A 21,489-nucleotide genomic window follows, 5' to 3' on the forward strand; every position below is an offset into this window, starting at 1 on the left:
GATAATGCTTTTACAATCTGACATTCCTATTCTTGAAAAACTTGGCATAGTTGTAGTGTAGTTATGACTTAGATGCTGATAAATTTTACATCCATGTTGCAGCAAATGGTAATTCCTTCTAGGAAATGGCATATTTTTCCAATGTTACAGGCTTTGCATCCTATTGTATATTGATGGAAGAAGTGAAGCAAATCATTAATTAAGCACAGCCAATCAACTTCAATCTCAAACAGGTAATTTTCCAAAAATAAATCTAAATTCTAGTTTGCTTAATATTTTAATTACCATATTTAAAATAAATTTTATATTAAAAGAATATTGCAATGCCAACTACTCTATGAGACAGTCAATAAACTCTTTACTAATTGAGAAACATTAATGGCAAATTAATATGTTGATTTACATCATGTTGATATTTGAACAATTGGTTTCTGAGGAAATCTAATTATCATATGTCATATATTTGGTGATTGTAAAGCTGTATTAAGCTTTTCAGTGCCTTCTAATGAAAAAAATACATCTTTTTCAAGTAATGTTACTCAAACTTTACTCAGTTAATAGTAGTATACATGGCCTAAAAGCATAAACTTTGTATGGTAGGCTGAATAATGGCTTCCCAAAATGTCCATATCCTAATTCCTAGAACCTGTGAATGCTACCTTATATGGCAAAGGAACTTGTCAAGTATGGTGAAGATAAAGATCTTGAGTGGGTAGGTTATTCTGGATTATCCATGTAGAACTTATGTAATCACAAGGATTGTTTAAGAGGGGCAAGGGATCTGAGAGATAGAAGGCGATGTAAAGACAGCAGAGATTTGAAATGCTGTATTTCTGGCTTTGAAGATGAAGGAAGGGGCCATGAGCCAAACAATGCAAGGAATGTATCTCTGAAACCTAGAAAAGGCAACGAAGATGGCAACATGTGTCATTCCTGAATTGCTACCCTTAATAAGGAAAACTAACCATTATACAATAATAGGACACTACTGAGAGGTCCTAGAGTCCTAGAACACAGGGATGAGGCTAAAGCACAACCCTATAATACAGATAACAAGACAGACTGCATTAGGAAGGTGAGAGAAGGGGCTACCTGTTGACCATATTGTTCCTCCACAGGCCAGCACAGCACCACAAGGAATGGTCTTCCCTAACCATTTGGCTTCTCCAGTGGGGAAATAAAACCCACATGGGACAATTAATGTCATCCAGCACTTCTGGTCTCTTTGTGGGAATCACCAGTCTGATCTCATTCCACTGGGACTGTAGAACAATCTGTGGAACCCCACCACTGGGAATCTGACTATAATGGAGAAAGAAAGAGGGGCTTACAACAACCAGCACTCATATTTTAGCAGTCTGAGTTCATGTCTGCAGTGCCCAAATGGTAATCCCAACCAGCAGCTTTGCTCATCGTAGGCCCAAGCTAGTGGTACCTTCTGACCAGGGAGCTCAGCAGGGTGAAGATCTGCTGGATATGGATCTTCAAATGATGAGTTTTGTCAGCCCCAGAACCTGCGTTGCACACACCCAAGCAAGGAGCTGAGTCACAGTCCCATCAGTTGCAGAGTGTCTCCCAGCCACATCTGACGGAGGGGAGGGTAAAACACCTGGAGGCTGTATATCTCAGCATCACTCAAACTCAGAGAAGGGCTAGCAGAGCTGATAATTTGCAGAGCAAAGCCAACGGGCCTGTTCAACCAAGGAACTTGAGGTGCAGGTTGGTTTGAGTTAAGACAACAAACAAAGAGCTCTACTAGCCTTAGAGCTGCTTCTCCCACTACACTGGGGCAGAGAAACTAAATTTATAACCCTTCCTGAATACAGCCTCTAGAGCACACAGGAAAACTGATTAGATGGCTTTTTCCATCTGAGGTAAAATCAGTGGCTTCACCTGACCAGGGAATTCACCGCAATCTTCTTGATTGATTTAGGCCCCCAAACAATGAGCCATACAGGCCCTGGGTCCCATCCTGCTGCCCTGCCAGGACACGGAAGCTAATTCATAGTCCCATTAATAACTGAATATAGTACCTTTTCTTCTTTATTTGGTGACTGATGCTTACAATTTATCCTCAGGGGAAGGTATCTGAACCAAGGACAAATCTCTTGCCTAAGCAGGGGACTTTTTGGTGACTCTGGCCAGCTTCATTCTTGACCTTCTTGTGTTTTAAATCCAAGAGACGATACATTCTCCTTTAAGAGTAACCTATTCTAAATTGAATTTCTGTCATTGGCATCTAAAGTGTCTGACAGATAAATCCACCTACACATATATCTTGTTATCCACCCATTTTTCCATTGTGTTTAAGCCTACTTAGATCATTTCATATTTTCAATATTTTGTGAGACTTCAAGCATTTCATTCCCTCGGCCTGAAATTCACTTTCTTTAAATATGTCTTAAAACATCTAAACATCTTAAGATACAACTTAATATCAAAATAAAATGTCTTAGATGAAGTTTTTCTTTATTCTCGTAGTTGCAAACTAACTTCTCCATGTTCTTATAGCTGGTGATTTCCTTCAAATTTGAACTTGCAAAATGTATACATCAGTCTGCACCTTAAACCTCCTGTTCCCCAGGATCTATATCCTTTTATTCATTCAATTCCTTCTCAAAACACTTCTCAAAAATTTTATTAATACTAAGGTGAGATTAAATGACTGTTGGTTACAGTATTATTAGTAGCTAATATTTTTAGATTAAAAATGACCCAAATAATAAGCATAAGTTGTTAAGTTCTAAAGGTAGAAGTTCAGATATTAACAAAAAATAAAAGTAATTCCATGAGTTTTTAGGCTATCATATTACTCTTGGATTTCTTGGGTTAATTATTGTGTGAAATACACTATTTAGTTAGTATCATTAGGTGTCTTATAACAGAAGGGTCTTTAGATAAACCCAGATATCTGAAGAAACTGTAGATGTTAAAAAAATCACAACTGAATCAGTATGTGTGGCAATGATTTTATGTTCTTGTGGTTATCTTTTTTAAATGCAATCATATGTATAACAACCCTCAACCTTAAATCTTTAAATGGACTGTTGGCTTTAAGACAGAATAAAGATACCACCTCTTTTTCTGTCTGACTCTACTAGATAACAAGAGGAATGAGGAAGAAAAATGAAAATCTGCCTTGATGATCAGAAAATAAAAAGAGATATAGAAAAAATACATATGCATATATAACACGCTTGTAGAAAAAATAACCCAGGGATGAGGATGAATGCGTAAAACATGTCTACTGGTACAGGTTTCATACAAAGGTGTTGGGATACTGGCTTTTCAAGGGTAGAGGGCTACTGTATGTGGCAAAGTTAGTGATCCCTCTCTTGGAAAAAGCAGTTTTGTTTCAAGGATGAGAACTCCTGCAGAAACTTCCCTCACATTTAGTTCATAGTAGGATCTTGCAAGGGAGAGTGAGAAAATCTACCATCTTTGCAACTGCATGGCAGAGTGAAAGAAAATCTGTGGGTGGGAAGCAGTTTTCAGCTAAAGAAAACCATGTGCCAGGGAAAAGATGTATTATGTAAAGCATAATATATATAAAGTAAGCAATATAAGTGTGTTTAAATATATGAAGGTAACCTCTAGAAAAGCCAGGAATTATATAAGCTACAGAATAGTGTGGGACAATGGAGATTACAGAGGTGGAAGAAAGTGGTTATATAGGAATTTCAATATCACTTGCAGTACAAAACCAATAGGCACTGGGAAAGAAATAGATTAATTCCACTAAATAAATCACAATTATAAAGGACCACAATAACTTTGAGAGAGCATAAACTTTTAAAATTATCAAAGGTAAATATACACAGTGAAAGAAACACAGACCTTAGTAAGAAAGAAAATAAATAAAATATATATTCTAGGAAAAAAACACAAATTTTTATCTAAATAACTTTATGGCTTACATTGATCTAATTGATTTAACTCAACTGAGCAAAGAAGATGGCAAAACTAAACCAATAATTAATTTCATCTCCATATATATAAATGAAGTTTGCTTATCTATTAAAATAAAAAAAAATATGCTCACGTTGGATAATCAAGCAAAACCCAACTACATGTTATATATAGGAGATATAAAATAAAATAACTTGGAAAGCCTTGAAAACAAAAGAGAAGAAAAAACATAGCAGGAAACTGAAGATTTAAAAATATCAGCACATTTTCAGATAATACATAATTCTAGTAAGAAAAGACTATAAAATAAACACTGATTCACAGTGAAAATTTTATAATCATGATCTATATACAAAATAATTGCATCAAAAATCAAGAAGAAAAATTCATTAGTATGAGCCACTCTCAAACTATAATAGATTGAATTAGAAAAAAAGATCTAAATAACTTTATTGCTTATATTGATCTAATTGATATAACTCAACTGAGCAAAGAAAGAAGTTACATTTTCCATATACCCATAAAAAGTAACAGTATTCGACAAAAAATGCTTAATAACTCAAACAGTAAAAATACTAGAAACACTATACTTTCTCTATAATGTGACAAAACAACAAAGTAATCAGAAAATCAGTAAGACAAGCAAAAATGGATAATTTATATACTAATATTACTTCTCATTTACTCTCTACCTTTACTTCAAAGCATGTTTTAAGATTTAATATTTTTCAAGCTTAACTGTTACATGAAACAGCAAGGTATAGTATAGTGTTTCATTTTACATGTTTATGCTATCGTGTTTTAAAATTATGTTTATATATTTAAATTATAACATACATATTCTTGTATATGCAGAGCCATTTATGAAATTATGTATCAGAATTTGTAATTTTTAGGTAGTGAACTTGAAGAAATCAGAAAATAGTAGGATGAGACTTGCCTTTCTCTTGAATTTTTTATCATTTGCCTATAAAACCCATTACATATTATCAAGTACTCAAAGGGTTTGCAAAACCATTTTATATAGATACTCTAAGTGCAAACATACATAGAAAGCATACAGAAAAGTGTTAACTATTGTTATCTCTACCTAGTGGGATTTTAGATAACATCTATTTCTTGTTTATATTTCAACATATCTTATTTTCTCCCCTAAAGTATATGTCACCCTTACAATTGGAAAAAGCAACTATAAGCCTTTTTCCACTTCGGAAAACAACAGCAAGTCTACACTGAGATGGTCTCCCATGCTTCTGAGAAAAATTGTTAGCTCCTTAGTGTAGCATTCAAGGCTCTTCATAACACTATCCCATTTTGTATTCCCAGCATTCGTTTCTGCCTTATCTGCCTCACACACCTGTACTGGGCAAAGAACGGACTCCAAATTTTCATAGTTCATTGATAATTCCATGCAATTGTTTATGCTGCTCCTTCTACATAGGATAAATGTCCTTTCCATTCCTATCCTTTCCATTACTATCAAACCCTTTATTTTATTTTATTTTATTTTTTTAGATTCATTTATTTACTTTGAGGGGGGTGGATGGAGAGAGAGAATCTCAAGTGGACTTCACACTGAAGCCCAATGTCAGGCTGGATCTTGGGACCTGAGCCAAAATCAAGAGTTGAACACTTAACCAGTTGAGCCACCCAGGTGCCCCTCAACCTCTTCATTTTAAAACGTTCATTTAAATGTTACTTTAGTGATATTGACAAGTAAGATTAATCACTACCTCATCTGATTTCTTTTTTTTATAGAAGAATTAAATACATATATCTTATATGATGTGCTATGTGTGTGGATGCATGAGCATGTATGTATACACACTTTGGGAAAATACTGATGGTATGGAGAAAAGAGGAAGTTGTGGGGGAGGGATCAAGCATCCAGGGTGATGGAAGAGTACTAAAGGAAGAGAAGGAGAGAAGGGTGTGGAGGGAAGAGAGAGAAAAATAAATGAAAGAGAAAAAGAAAATAAAATTGGTTAATTATAATTCCATTGAGCCCTCATCTCCAATATAATAAGAGATTTGAGTTGCTGCTGGAGACACTCAATTTAAACTTTTCCAACTATGAACAATTTTGTTTGCTCAAATAGAAAAGATAGGTGATGACCTGATCTTCTGACAGCATGTCATCGAGTTTGTGACTGTGGTGATTACTATAATGAAAATTTTCCTGTGCTAAGCAGGTGTGGAAATCTGGAGATTGTTGTTAACCAGATCCCATATTTACTGATAAAGCGGGGAATCAGTCCAAAAGTTCAACAGAACTTTTTCAAGTAAGTCACAATTAATTCTGAGAACTTTGATAAGAACTAACTTAAGAACTATTTGGTAATGAGTCATTTCGTTTATTTGTCCATTTTGACACAAATATTATAAGCATCAAAAAAGATGACTTAAACTGTGAGCTGCTTTGGACTGAATTTAGAAGAATAAAAACTTTATCCTGAATTAAGAATAACTTATTTTTGATCATTGATTTTGATGCCAAAGGATATTTCATATGGCTTCCACAGTGTTCTAATTAAAAACAAACAAACAAATAAAAGCCCAACTGTAGGACTTCTTTATTTATTGTTTATTCAGAACAACTTTTTTATTGGAATTTCTAAAGGATTTTAGTTTTGAGATATAGTTACATTAAAATGAACAAAAAAAATAAAATGAATAAAGCTGTATTTCTAAAAACTATTTTTAAATATAAATTTTAGCATATTTAGGTTATTCTGGAATTCTGATTATTTTTTTGGTTGAATCTAGCAACCTTCTGACCCTGTACAACATATCCAATTCCTGAGCCTCAATTACTCAATTAATAGTACTCCCCTCATATGATTCTTGTTAATAATTTCAAAGTAGGTAGTACAATAATGATTCCTATGTTAAGTTTCTATTATACTTTACTACTTTTGGGGGGTAAAAGAATTTAAAGACTATTTACATTTTAAATATTTTGAGATAAAATCTTTTGCATAATATTTACAGAATAAGTATTCAGTGGCTCAAATGGGAATGCAATGTACAACTGAAAACAAATGTGATTAATTAATAACAAAGCATTTCTACTTTTGACAACAGTGCAGTAGTTTGTAAGAGTCTCATCCTCTTATATATGGCTATTAAAAATTGTGTGAAAAAGCTGAAAAAATAATTATTTATGATATTGGAAAACAACCTAAGTCAGGCAGAACTGGAGGGTAGATGATCTCAGTAATGGAAATTTTCACTGGGTGATATTTGAATTTAGATGGCTTTTCACTCCACACTATGTTACGTAGTTTGAATATAAGTGCAAAGTCAAGAGTCTAATTCTTTGAAAAGGTGAGACCAGAGTTCAGGAATACCAGAGGAATTAAAATGTTAGGGGAATATTGGCAAAAGGAATATCCATAGAGAAGACAGACCAAAACATGTCTATAAACTTTCCCAATATCCTTGATTCTTCCATAAATTATGTACATGAAGGCTCCCTGAAGATAGCAATAGATGAAAGGTTAAAGCACTAAGTAGACCTAAAGCAATCTATACATTCAATGCAATCCCTAGCAAAATACCATCAACTTATTTCACCAAGTTGCAACAAGTAATCCTAAAATTTGTACAGAACCAGAATAGACCCCAAATAGCCAAAGGATTGTTGAAAAAGAAAACCAAACCAGTGGCATCACAGTTCCAGATGTCAAGCTCTATTACAAATCTGTAATCATCAAGACAGTATGGTACTGGCACAAAAACAGACATATAGATCAATAGAACAGAATAGAGAACCAGAAATGGACCCTCAACCCTATGGTCAACAAATCTTTCAACAAAGCAGGAAAAAATATCCAGTGGAGAAAAGACAATCTCTTCAACAAATGGTGTTGGGAAAACTAGACAACCACATGCAGAAGAATGAAACTGGACCATTTCTTCACACCTTATACAAAAATAGACTACAAATGCATGAAAGACCTAAATATGTGACAGTAATCCATCAAAATCTTAGAGAACACAGGCAGCAACTTCTTTGACCTCAGCTTCAGTAATTTCTTTCTAGACATGTCTCCAAGGGCAAGGAAAACAAAGGCAAAAACTAACTACTGGGACTTCATCAAGATAAAAAGGTTTTGCACAGCAAAGAAAACAGTCGACAAAACCAAAAGGCAACCTACAGAATGGGAGAAGATATTTGCAAATGATGCACCAGATAAAGGCTAGTATGCAAGATCTATAAAGAACTTATCAAACTCAAAACTCAAAGAAAAAATAAACCAATCAAGAAATGGGCAGAAGACATGAACAGACGTTTCTCCAAAGAAGACATACATGAAACAAAGAAGACACATGAAACAAATGCTCAACATCACTCATCATCAGGGAAATACAAATGAAAACCACAATGAGATACCACCTCACACCAGTCAGAATAGCTAAAATTAACAAGTCAGGAAATGACAGATGTTGGAGAGGATGGAAAGGAAAGGGGAACCCTCTTACACTGCTGGTGGAAATGCAAGCTGGTGCAGCCACTCTGGAAAACACTATGGAGGTTCCTCAAAAAGTTGAAAATAAAGCTACTCCATGACCCAGTAATTGCACTACTGGGTATTTACCCCAAAGATAAAAATGTAGTGATCCAAAAGGGTCCCTGCACCCCAATGTTTACAGCAGCAAGGTCCACAATAGCCAAACTATGAAAAGAGCCCATATGTCCATCGAAAGATGATAAAGAAGACATGGTATATATATACAATGGAATACTAATTAGCCATCAAAAATGATATCCCGCTATTTGCAATGATGTGGATGGAACTAGAGGAGATTAGGCTAAGTGAAATAAGTCGATCAGAGAAAGATAATTATCATATAATCTCACTCATATGTGGAATTTAAGAAAAAAAAAACAAGATCATAAGGGAAGAGAGGAAAAAATAAAACAAGATGAAATCAGAGAGAGAGACAAACCATAAGAGAGTCTCAATCATAGGAAACAAACTGAGGGTTGCTGGAAGGGAGGGAGGTGAGGGGACAGGGTAACTGAGTGCTGAACATTAAGGAGGGACATGATGTAATCAGCACTGGGTATAATATGAAACTGATGAATCATGGACCTCTACCTCTGAAACCAATAATACGTTATATGTTAATTAATTGAATTTAAATAAATTTTTTTAAATTTTAAAAATAAACCACTGAGCAGGGATTTTAACTGCACACTTAAAAAAGATAAGACAGAGATTAGAATTTAAGTCTAATCAAATTCACTACCTGAAAGAATAAAACTCGACATTCTTCAGAGAAAGCTAACTGAATTCAATGTCTAAAATATAATATTCACAATGCCCTAAATACCAAAATAAAACAAAATACTAACTGCGAATTAGAAGGAATATATATAGGACCATTAGATAAGAGAAAAAGTGATCAGTAGTAACCAAATCTGAAGTTACTTAAATGTTGAAAGTAGAGAACCAAAAAAAAACTAAAAAAAAAAAAAAAAAAAAAAAGTAGAAAACCAGACCTTTAAAGCAGGTATTATAAAAATGTTTGGAATTAAAGGGCAATATTGCCATAAAAAATAAACAGATGGAGAATCTTGGTGGAGAAATATAAACCATTAAAAAATTAATAGATATTCTAATATTAAAAAGTAAAGCATATGAAATGAAATCAGGTATCCCTCAATGGCCTCAACAAGCTTAAGGAAGATGCCAACAAGCATGGTGAGCTTGGAGACAGAGCAATTGAAATTATCTTACCTGAAGAACAAAAAAGAAAACAAAATATTTTTAAATAGTGCATAGAGTCCACCCATCAGGCAACATCAAGCAGTCAAACATATATGCTATTATAATCCTCAAAGCTGAGAGACACAGAGAGAAAGGAGGGAGGGGAGGAGAGAATATCAAATAAGACAAAATACAAACAACTGGTCAACTGGAGTATAGGTTATCTAAATTTTTTTTATTCTGTTTTTACAATTGTTTGGTAAAATTGAAAATATATAAAAAGGAAAAGGAACTAAAAGAAAAACTATGCTGCTTCTCATAAAGTGCACTTTAAACATTTGATTCACCTCTATAATAAGTCAACACCTCTAGGCTATTAAATAAGACACTTTAGAACAAATTAAATTAGAGTATTTACAGTAATGGTTAAAAATTCAATTAAGGAAAAGTCCAACATGTATATAATCCATGATAGCAGAGCTAATTATTCACATTCATAATAATCTTAGAGAGAGACTAATCTTTCCATAACTTTATTTTCAAAGACAGAGTAATATTGAAAACAAAGATGAAGACTTAATTAAGTCTTAAAAATAGATTCTGAAAAATTAACTGCATTTGCTAATGAATTTGTAATGCAGAAAGCTGTTCTATTGAGTAATATTAAATAAATACAATTTCAGTGTGTCAGTGGCCTGAAACATTTATTTTTCAAGATTTAGACCAACCTGCTACTGAGAGTTTGGCTAATTTTAAAGAGAATTGGGAGTCTGAATTTGGGTCGGATTACTTAAGGATATTGTAAAGCAGAGCCTCTGCTTATCTTGAGTTTTATACTTTATGCACAGAGTCATACCTTCTTATACATACGTACATACATACATACATACACATACACAACTACAGACAATTAAACAGATTAAACAGAAAGGTTAATTGTTCTAACACAGAAAAATTATTTTAGTTTACAGTTTACAGCTTTGTTTTCTCTGAGAACACATTAAGGAAAATGAAGATCCTTAAAGTGTCAAAAATAATACTTTCCTCTAATTTAGTCAGCTATATTTTCAACAGAATATATCACTCTATAAAGTATGTTTAAAGTCACAAGTAATTTGCAAATTTAAGATTGTGGTATGAAAACTATGGTAGTAGTGTTCTACAGCATTAATGTTAATAGGTTCATTAACTTGGATTTATTTGTATGTATGGTTATATACAAGTCAAAGCAACAGTCTAAATAAGAGTAAATGTGAACAATGCAGAAAATAACATAATTTAATATAGTGAGGATTATCTAGTTTTTCCACTTTTTAATGTGTTTTGAATTATACAAATTATAGCTACATATATACTTGTTAAAAATGTCAAATTTACCAAAAATATAGAACAGTCTACCTTCACTGTGGCCTTGCATCTACTTTATTTCTTTCTCCAGATATAAATATGTTGACGTTTGTTTTTGTTTTTCCAGAACTTTAAATTATTATAAACTTTTATTTATGAATGTATGTATATATATTTGTTTCATGTATTTTCCCCTAATGAAAACTACTAAATATTATTGTGAAGAGTGTCTTTTTTACCTAATAATATAGACATGCCACACATATCCTAATATCTATTAAATAATTTCATATCTATATGCCTTCCCTTAAAATTATTGCTCAGTATTCCATCGTACAGATATAGCAGATGTTATCATTTTCCATTGAAAGAAATTCAAGTTATATGCAATTTTTACTATACAAACTTAAATACAGTATTCTGCTTCTTCATACATCTTTGAGTACAGGTGAATTGCAATGTCAAAGGCTTTGATAGATATTGAAAACCCGACTTCAAAAAGATCATTGATTTACAATTTCATCATTAGCTTCAAAGGTACTGTCTGCCATTCTCTTTGCAGCGCTAAATATTATAGAACTGTTTAGTATCCTAAGGTCAAGACCTGTATTTATTTGCATTTTTCTGTGATTAAGTATTTTTATTAGACATCTTTTCTTTCCTATTTTTTTTTTTTTAATTTTTAGGACATTTTTCTTTTTTTTTTTTTTAATTTTTATTTATTCATGATAGGCACACAGTGAGAGAGAGAGAGGCAGAGACACAGGCAGAGGGAGAAGCAGGCTCCATGCACCGGGAGCCTGACGTGGGATTTGATCCCGGATCTCCAGGATCGCGCCCTGGGCCAAAGGCAGGCGCCAAACCGCTGCGCCACCCAGGGATCCCAATTTTTAGGACATTTTTCTACGATGTTGTTAACTTTGTTCTTACTTAGTTTTTAAGAATTGTCTTTAGTTTTAGTTTAGTCTTTGGTTAGAATTTATTTTCCTGAACTGTTGGTGAAGCTCATTATTAAAAATAAAAGCTTAATACTTATTTATTGTAAGACATTAATAATAATAATGAACTCTGGAAAATTTAGTCCAAACATTTATTTTTATATCCCTGAATCTAGAAACTTCATTAGGAATATGATAGGTATCCTTGAGGGCAAAGGGATGCTCTCTAGCAGGTCAATAAATTCTCTCAATATGTATGGAAATATTTGTGTTTGTTCATGTGCTTGCCTTTTTTTTTTTTTTTTTTCCCCCTGGGGAAAGCACAGGTCTTTTCTTTCTTTTCTTTTTTCCTTTCCTTTCCTTTCCTTTCCTTTCCTTTCCTTTCCTTTCCTTTCCTTTCCTTTCCTTTCCTTCCTTTCCTTCCTTCCTTTCCTTCCTTCCTTTTCTTTCTTCTTTCTTTCTTTCTTTCTTTCTTTCTTTCTTTCTTTCTTTCTTTCTTTCTTTCTTTCTTTCTTTCTTCTTTCTTTCTTTCTTTCTTTCTTTCTTTCTTTCTTTCTCTCTCTCTTTCTTTCTTTCTTCTTTCTTTTTTTCTTTTCTTTCTTCTCTTGCGTCCTCCTCCCCTGCCCTCCCCAGCTCCCCCTTCCCTTTCCTTCTTTTCATAAGATTGCCAATTTACTGTAACAGGATACAACCGGTCGTGCGCCTGCGCGGGGAACATGGCGGCCGCCACAGGGCGGTGGCTGCTGCGCCGAGCGCTGCGTGGCCTGCAGCTCCCGAGCCTCGCGGGCGCCGGCCCGGCCCAGAGCGCGACCTCAGCCTCTCTCACAGCCGGGGCGCGGTCGTCGTGGAGCGCCGGTGGCAGGTGCCGCTGGCCGGAGAGGGCGGGAAGCCGCGCCTGCCCCGCGACACCGGGTCTACAGGCTGGTAGAAGACACGAAGCACGGGCCCAGGGGCAGCCTGGAGCTCATCCTCACGCGGTCGGTGGAAGGACTGGGAGTCCGGGGTGACCTGGGCTCAGTGAAGAAATCTTTGGGCCGGAATCGACTGCCACCTCCAGGTCTGGCTGTATATGCATCCCCTGAAAACAAGAAACTGTTTGAGGAGGAGAAATTGCTAAGACAAGAAGGAAAATTAGAGAAAGTACAGACCAGGACAGGTGAGATGACAGTGAAATTTCTGAGACGCTGTCACCTGGAGGTGGGGATGAAGAACAACGTCAAATGGGAACTAAATCCCGAAATAGTTGCCCGCCATTTCTTCAAAAATCTTGGTGTTGTGGTCGCCCCACAGGCATTAAAGTTACCAGAAGAGCCCATCACACGGTGGGGCGAGTCCAGGTGTGAGGGGACGGTAAATGGACTTGACGCTGTGAGAGTACCCATGTCTGTGGTGAACTTTGAGAGGCCCAAGACCAAAAGATACAAGTGCTGGTTGGCCCAGCAAGCTGCCAAGGGAATGGCCCCCACCAACTCCCAGACGATCTGAACCTTCTCTCCCTCAAAAGCAGAAGAACAGATTCGGAGGAGCAGTGGAGCAACAGCGGGCCAGCGCCCTGTTACCACTCTCAGCTCTGACCAAATAATGAAACGTTAGAGAGCATATGGGGACATCAGCCTAAACTGCGTGCACACATTGAATCCTCTGTATATCCCACCCCCGACTTTGACCGTTATCACATCAGGCCTTCCTGGGACGGTCTTACTCAAGGAGCACCAGGTTGTAGGTTGGATAAGCTGAATATTAATAGATGAAATAGTCTAGATCCTGTTGAGCCTGGAATTGTGTTGGAACAAATGGAAGAGCTAGCTACTGTCTCTAGTACTGGTCTCATTCTCATATAAACTGAACATTTGTATCTCAAGAGGAAATAAAGAGGTTGTGTTCTTTTTTAAAAATAAAAATAAAAATAATAAAAAATAAAAGGATACAACCCAGGAACAGCCAGATGGAAGAGATGCCTAGGGCAAAGTATGTGGAAAGGCACATGGAGCTTCCATCACTTCTTCCAGTACTTTCTTTTTAAAAAATAGGTTATTTATTTATTTGAGAGAAAGAGAGAGAGCACACATGGTTGAAAGGCAGAGGGAGAGGGAAACAGTTTTAAGAAGACTTTGCACTGAGCTGGGAGTCAACAGGCTCAACACAGGGCTGTATCCCACAATCTTGAGACCACCACCTGAGCCACAACCAAGAGCCAGATGCTCAACTGACAGCACCGCCTAGATGTCCCACTCTCTCAGTACTTTAATATGTTTACCAAAGAGGAATCATCAGATTCTCAAAGGAGTTCCAAACCACAGGAGCTTATCACTATTTAGGACCAAACATGCAAATATTCTCAAAATTTATTGCATATGAGTCATCCAACCTTGATTCCAAACCAGATAGACTGATACAGAAAAAAATATGTCTAATGAACATAAATGCAAAAGTATTAAAGTATTCATGTATAAAAGCTTCCCATGTCTAAGAGAGATCGTATACCATCATAAAGTTCAATTAACACAGAAACTCAGTAGTATGGTGGTAGCAAATTAGGAAATGTCACTCCCACAATAAATATGTCCTTCCCATTCTAATAGGCAAATATGATAACTTGAATATGCTAAGGCCTTTGGAAATATTATCAATAAAATAGCAAAAGCTTACTATCTTCACTTCTATTCAACCTAGGAAGTCTTAGTGCAATAAAACAAGGAGATAAACAAGGATTAAAACCCAAGACTATCATTATTTGCATATGTTTTGGTTGTTTACACATAAAATACAAACAAACCTATAAATAAGTTATTGAAATTAATAACTGAGCAATTAACAGTTGAATAAGTTTACTGGAGAAAAAGTATACAAAACTAGTTGTGTTTTTATTTACCAGAATTAAACTGAAAATAACAATAGTAATAGGATGTTATTGATAATAGGGTAGATTCTACATAATAGATGGATTCCACACATAATTACATTCTTGTAACATTCTGGGAATGTGAAAAGAGACTATTTAAAAGATATCATCAAAGTACATATGTTATGATACCACTGATATCAATTATTTAAATGCATATGATTATTGCATAAATATCTGCGCAAGATTGTGGTGATTCAATAAGTTAATGACAGTTATCTCTGGCTACCAAGATCTCAGATAAATTTTACTTTCTCGTAATACCAAGTATTCAATTTTGTCCGAAATTAGCTTTTGCTGTATACCTAACTAAAAACTAGAAAATAGGTATAATATCATTGCAAAGCAAAACTCAAAAACCTGCAAGGTACTGTGAAAATTTATTTATCATCATGACACATTGTTTCTTTTTTTTAAACTAAAACAATTTATGTGGTTAAATGGTTGCTGATAACAAGCACTGCAATTTATATCATCCTGAAAATAAATTTGTTCCCAAGAACATAAGCTAATGTTACTCATCCTACTTTGATCTGTTTCAGAAATCACAGCAGAGAGTGACATACATAAGAATATAGCAAAGTCCTTTGCAAGCTGAAAAAAATGAATTCCTTAATGAGGGGAGAGTAAACACCGGAGAAACCATCCCACCAGAAGGGTCATTTAAGCTGGGACACTGATAAAATTTGGAGAGTCACCTGTGAGAAGAGATATCTGATCCTGCCAAAAGAGAATACAGAAAGAAGACAGCCAAGGATAGAAACCTAGCTAATATCAACACTGAGAACCCCTAACAGAGTCATATATATAAAATCAGTAAGATACTCTTTTGTGGAAAGAAAACATGCCAGTGAACAAGGAGTGTAACTGAGTCCACATGGACACACAGCAAGCTAATAATCATGAAGCAAGATGCTGGTGTAAGGAAATCAACTTTATTTGGAAAACCAGGAATCTGATGGTGGAATATTGTCCTAAAGAACCGTCTTCCCTTGGCCTGAAATTCCAGCTTATTTTATGTTAGCCAAAGAAGGAGCTGGGAAGGGGTTGGGATCACAAGACAACTGAAATCTCTAGACATCTGAGGAAGGTCGTATTACTTCTTTGGACTTGGTCAGTAGATATTAGGAGTCTGGTCATGTTGTGTCTGTAGATCTTAAACAGCATAGTTATATCTGTACATACTTCCTTTTCTCCTTAGGTGAGGTAGATTTTGGGTAAAAAAAAAAAAGTTTTTGTAAATCTTAGCTGTAACATGCCTTTGTGCAGGGCTAAGCACAAGTTTCAAAGTAACAAGTCACAGTAGCAAGGGAAATAGAAGTAGTATGGAGTCAGATGTGCTAAATTTCTCTGACAAGAGGAAGTTGTCACTGATCTGACTACTTCCTGTTGAAACACGGTCAACAGGGGCAACATTGTGGAATGGAATCATTTGACTTGACTTCTGAAATATTCTTTAGTGCCTCTTTTTGGCATTGGGGTCTTAGAAATAACCATAAGCATTTCTATGGAAATAAAAGACAAACGCAGATTAACGGTTGAAACAAATTATAAACCCACTGCTCTAGTCCTGAGTGTTGCCAGTGAGAAGATTTTTAGATGTTGGGCTCAAAGCATTCTCAGGTGAGAGCATGCAGTAGCATTCTGATAGATAGATTTTTTTCTGGTTTGTATTTCAAATGTCTCCGGTGATCCTTTTGAATGGCCCACACAACAGGCAGGAATATTGTCTATACATGAGCTACTGTGGCAATTTTTCTGAAGTTTACCTCAAATTGTCTAGCTTCAGTTTGCAAGACTTTAGGAAAAAGGGTAGTTTTTAGTTCTCAGTGATTTCAAGTGAAGAGAATGGGAGAAAAATTTAATTTGGAGAGTTATAATCAAATATTTGAGGAAACCAGAAAAATTCAGCATTCAGGTTAGTTTTGTAAGCAAACAACACTCAAAGACAATTAATGAGAATATAGTATCCACAAAGGTGTGTTTCTGAAACACAATTTTTCACTCTAAAATCATCTTCATTTTGATCCCAAATTAAGAATAATTTGTTTGCAAAATAAGTCCAGTTTTAACAGACTTGACCTACTTATTTATATAAATGCAGCAAGAATAGTGATTGACCATATAGGTTCTCTTATTTTATTTATTTATTTATTTTTATATAGGTTTTTTTAAATCTGCCTCATTGGAACTTTTTAGGAATTTCAGTTCAGACTTCTAACAGCCTTTTAAAGACAAGAGCCAAGCCAGATATCTGCCATAAGATTCGCCTGCAATACCTGTGTTGGTGATTTGAGTGAATCACTCTCTTCTCAAGGTCCCCAAAATATCTTGAGGTTCCTGCACCTGCCAGGAAGTGACATTCTCTACTCACCTGGTAGGACTACTGGGAACTCTATAGCAAAGTATCACACTGATATTTTTTCCACCAGGCCTTATTTGGTTGCATAAAGGCAACCTTAGCTCCTTAAAGATGTCTGATCATCTCCAAGTCTGTGTATGTGTCCCACAAATATGACATTCCAGTCAAAACCTTGGTAATAAAGCAGTTTTCAATGGTGTCCTGTTACAAGGAAAATAGTTTCTTATTGAATTATGCAAATGATTATAATTGCCATGAAAGAAAGAATACTCACTGAGAGTTTCTCAATTCTGGAGAGTTCAGGTAGGGAGAAAAGATAAATGTTTTAATATGTGCACAAAGGAATATTCTATCAAATTTCTGTAAGTCATAGATAGCTTAAGAGAAAGTTTCCTTAAATCTGAAAGAAGAAATATTAAAAAGTCAGCAATGTTTCAAATGAAAGTCATAAAAACTATCATTTTTCTCAATTTACTTAGTCCCATGTAGCTAACTAATTCTTGTTCTGCTTGAATGCAGGTTTTCCATTAGTTCCTGAAATCCCTAGTTCAGTTTAATGATCTTAAAGATAGCAGAAACCTGTATGTATCAAAAAGTCCTTTTCATGAATCTCCTTGAAGCTAAACACATTTGTAAAAGTATCAGGGAAACACTAACTGTAAATGACAAGACTCAAAAATGCCATGGGTAAAAATCTGATGAAAGATCATTATAATGCTGTTGACAAGGAAATCTGGTTATTTTTGTGACACACAACATTTCACTAATTAGAATTACATATGATGACATTATACCAGGACATATTAAAACTTTAGGAATTTTGTATAATTTCTGCAACAGTTATCACATTCACCCAGGCAATATAAGGTTTATCATCGTTTTACAACGCTTCCCACGTCTCTCAACATACAAAATAAACAAGCCTAATTAGTCAAAAAGACTTCATTTAGAATTTGAATTTTGGGGAATTCTGTTAAAAAATTTCAGAAGGTTCTAAAGTACATGCCTAAAGAGGATTACAGATTATTATAAAACTTAGTATTTAATTTTCCATCTAAATTAGATGGCAATAAGAGATTCTACAGGTTATATAGTTAACAAAACTTAGCTCTTTTAATATTGAGAAGTTTTAACTTTCTTTTTTTAAAGATTTATTTATTTACTTTAGAAAAAAATATTCAAGAGTGGGGAGAAGAGGTAGAGTGAGAGAATGCTTGAGCTGAATCCCTGCTGAGTGCCGAGACCAAGGCAGGGCTTGATCCCAGGACCCTGAGATCATGGCCTGAGCTGAAATCAAGACTTGGACACTTAACTGACTGATCCGCGCAAGCCCTCAGAGAAGTTTTAACTTTCTTAAGTGTTCAAAGACCCAATAAAGACAAAGCACAGAAACTCTGTTTCTCTGGTCCAATACAGAAAAAAACCTTATGGGCAATTTCTTATCAAGAGCAGACCAATAATCTAAGAAAACTGTCTTTTTAACAGAAAAACCAAATTCCAATCTCATACCACTGTATTTTTAAAACATTCATTCCAATCTTAGTCCTGACCATGCATAAAATTCTTTCCAAAGATTCTCCTTCATAAATCTTCCACAACTTTCTTTCTCATTCAGATTTTGTCCTAAGTTTTCACTCTCTACACTACCAGTCTCATTTCAGAATGATGCTTCCCCCCTTCAGCAAAAATTTATTCTTATTACTCATACCTTTCTTACCAAAACCACATCTTGTTTTCCTTATCATTTCTAACAGTTTTAATTATGTTTTCAGACTTTTAACTTTTAAGAAGCCTTAGTTTCCATTAAAAGCTAAGTAGTAACAAAAGGTGAACTATTATACCAGAATTATTTAGATTGGTAAATTTGTGCATATATTTCATAATTTTTAGAAACATGCATTTTTCATAGTACAACTTCCAATAGAGCATAATATACATATACCGATAACAGACCCAAGTATTTTTGGTTTCTCTGTAATAAAGGCATACAAACCTATGTTAAGTAATTATGTTTCAGTATTTTATCTTTTTTGGAAAAGACTTAAGATATTCAATGAATGCAACACAACTTATCATTTAACCGAGCAAAACTTCAGAGTTTTAGGTTCCCAAAGATAGTGTTCATGCTATTTAAAAGTTTACCTAATGGAGTGTCTGAGTGGCTTAGTCAGTTAAGCATCTTCCTTATGCTGAGGTCATAATCTCATAGTCTTCAGATAGAGCCCCATGTCAGGCTCCTTGCTCAACAGGGAGCCTGCTTCTCCGTCTTCCTGCTATTCCCTTTGCTTGTGCTCTCTGTCTCTGTCAAAAAAATAAATAAAATTTTTAAATAAGGGATCCCTGGGTGGTGCAGAGGTTTGGCGCCTGCCTTTGGCCCAGGGCCCGATCCTGGAGACCCGGGATCGAATCCCACATCAGGCTCCCGGAGCATGGAGCCTGCTTCTCCCTCTGCCTATGTCTCTGCCTCTCTCTCTCTCTCTCTGTGACTATCATAAAAAAAAAAAAAAAAATTGAAATAAATAAAAGTTTACCTATAAATCTTTTTTTTAATTTATTCATGAGAGACCCACAGAGAGACGCAGAGACACAGGAAGAGGGAGGAGAAGCAGGATCCATGCAGAGGACCCGATACAGGACTCGATCCTAGGATGCTGGGATCACACTCTGAGTCCAAGGCAGACACTTAACCACTGAGCCACCCAGGCATCTCTACCTATAAACCTTTTTAGTTATTTAACCCACTGCTCTTAACAATTACCTCTGAAAACTTTATGAGACAAAATTGACCATCATTTTAACTCATTTTCACTGACAAAGTGCAGTAGAGGTAATATGAGCTTATTTGATATTTAGAATAATTTAAAAACTTATCGGTAGAATAAGTTTTATATTCAATGCTGTTAATTCTAAAGGCATGTCTATATTAATTAAACCAACAACCTTGAATGAGCTTTAATATCAAAATATTGCCCCTGTGGCCACTAAAAAATCAATTTGTTCCCCTTTGTCCGTTTTACCTGGGTTTCTTTTTTTATTTAAAGATTTTATTTATTCATGAGAGACACAGAGAGAGAGGCAGAGACACAGGCAGAGGGAGAAGCAGGCTCCATGCAGGGAGCCTGATGTGGGACTCGATCCCGGGTCTCCAGGATCAAGCCCTGGGCCGAAGGCAGGAGCTAAACTGCTGAGCCACCCAGGGATCCCCTTACCTGAGTTTCTGTGGGGACGTCTTAAGTGGACAGTTTAAGTCCCTGGATACCTTCATGTGGATTTGGGAAGTGCTTCAGTTTGAACCTCAGAAGGAGGTGGCTCAACAGCCTGGGGTGCTCTTTGCTCCTCCAGACTGAGGGTAAGAGGAGCAGGAGCCCATGAGGGGCAGGGATTAGCTGCCAGAGCTGGTGCAGAAATCAGCGGCTCAGCAGCACAGCAATAGTGGTGAGAGTGCAGAACAGGAGGAGGGGGAGGAGGAGGCAAAGCTGGCAGGGGTTCAAAGTTGGGACTAGCCTTCCTCCATCTCCATCTCCTATCTCTCTCTCCTGCAAAACAGGCTTTTTCTCTGGTTGCTTTTCAGCTCTCTGCACCATTCATTCAAAATAGTTCCCAATGGACTTCCTTTAGGTAGAGAAGAAATATTCCCTATCTTCCTAGGCAAAAGTTCAGAAAGAACACAGAGGAGACACCACTATAACTAAATGAAGCCCAGAGTACCTCTGTGGGCCTTGTCCCTCCCCCAAAAGTTGGGAGTTTCACTGAACCAAAAAGGCTTCCTAGACAAGCTAAGAGAGCCAAGCCCAAACCCCCTGTTTGAGGCAACAGGGGAAGAACAAAACCAAGAGTCACTAAATATTGAAGTCCCAGTTTCCAAATATCTCCCTTTTAGGAAAAAAAAAAAAAAAAAAAAAACCTAACACAGCCACTTTTATCCAAAGATACCAAAAGCCGCAACAACAAACCAACCAAAGGCAAACGAACTGGTTCGCAGACAGATTTTGTAAAAGTCCAGCAAATATTTTTCCTTCTCCGACAGGGTTCCTGAGACAAATGCAAGCAAAGTGGCCTCTCCCCAAGGAAAAGCCCAGATGGGTTTTGAGAGAGGGTTTCCGGTCGCACAGGCCGCAGCAACTAACCCTATTTTCAACAGCCCAGCCCATGGCCCAGGAAGTGAGAGGAAGCCCGAGGAACACATGCTGTGGTTCCCCGCCCCAGTCCGGATTTACTGGAAGAATAGGGCTGGCGGGGGAGGGGGGCTGCGGCACTGGCTACCTGCAGCTGCTCCTGGCTGGCTTGCAAAATTGTAACGGGGTGCAAATGCAA

General features: G+C 36.1%; 1 pseudogene; it reads left to right on the forward strand.

Annotated features, from left to right (window-relative positions):
- Positions 1-17,615, forward strand: part of LOC140636410 (large ribosomal subunit protein bL9m pseudogene) — a 63,378-nt pseudogene extending 45,763 nt beyond the window's left edge.
- Positions 17,616-21,489: the final 3,874 nt, after the last annotated feature.

The sequence above is a fragment of the Canis lupus genome, chromosome 7 (genome assembly GCF_048164855.1).
Source record: "Canis lupus baileyi chromosome 7, mCanLup2.hap1, whole genome shotgun sequence".
NCBI lineage: Eukaryota > Metazoa > Chordata > Mammalia > Carnivora > Canidae > Canis > Canis lupus.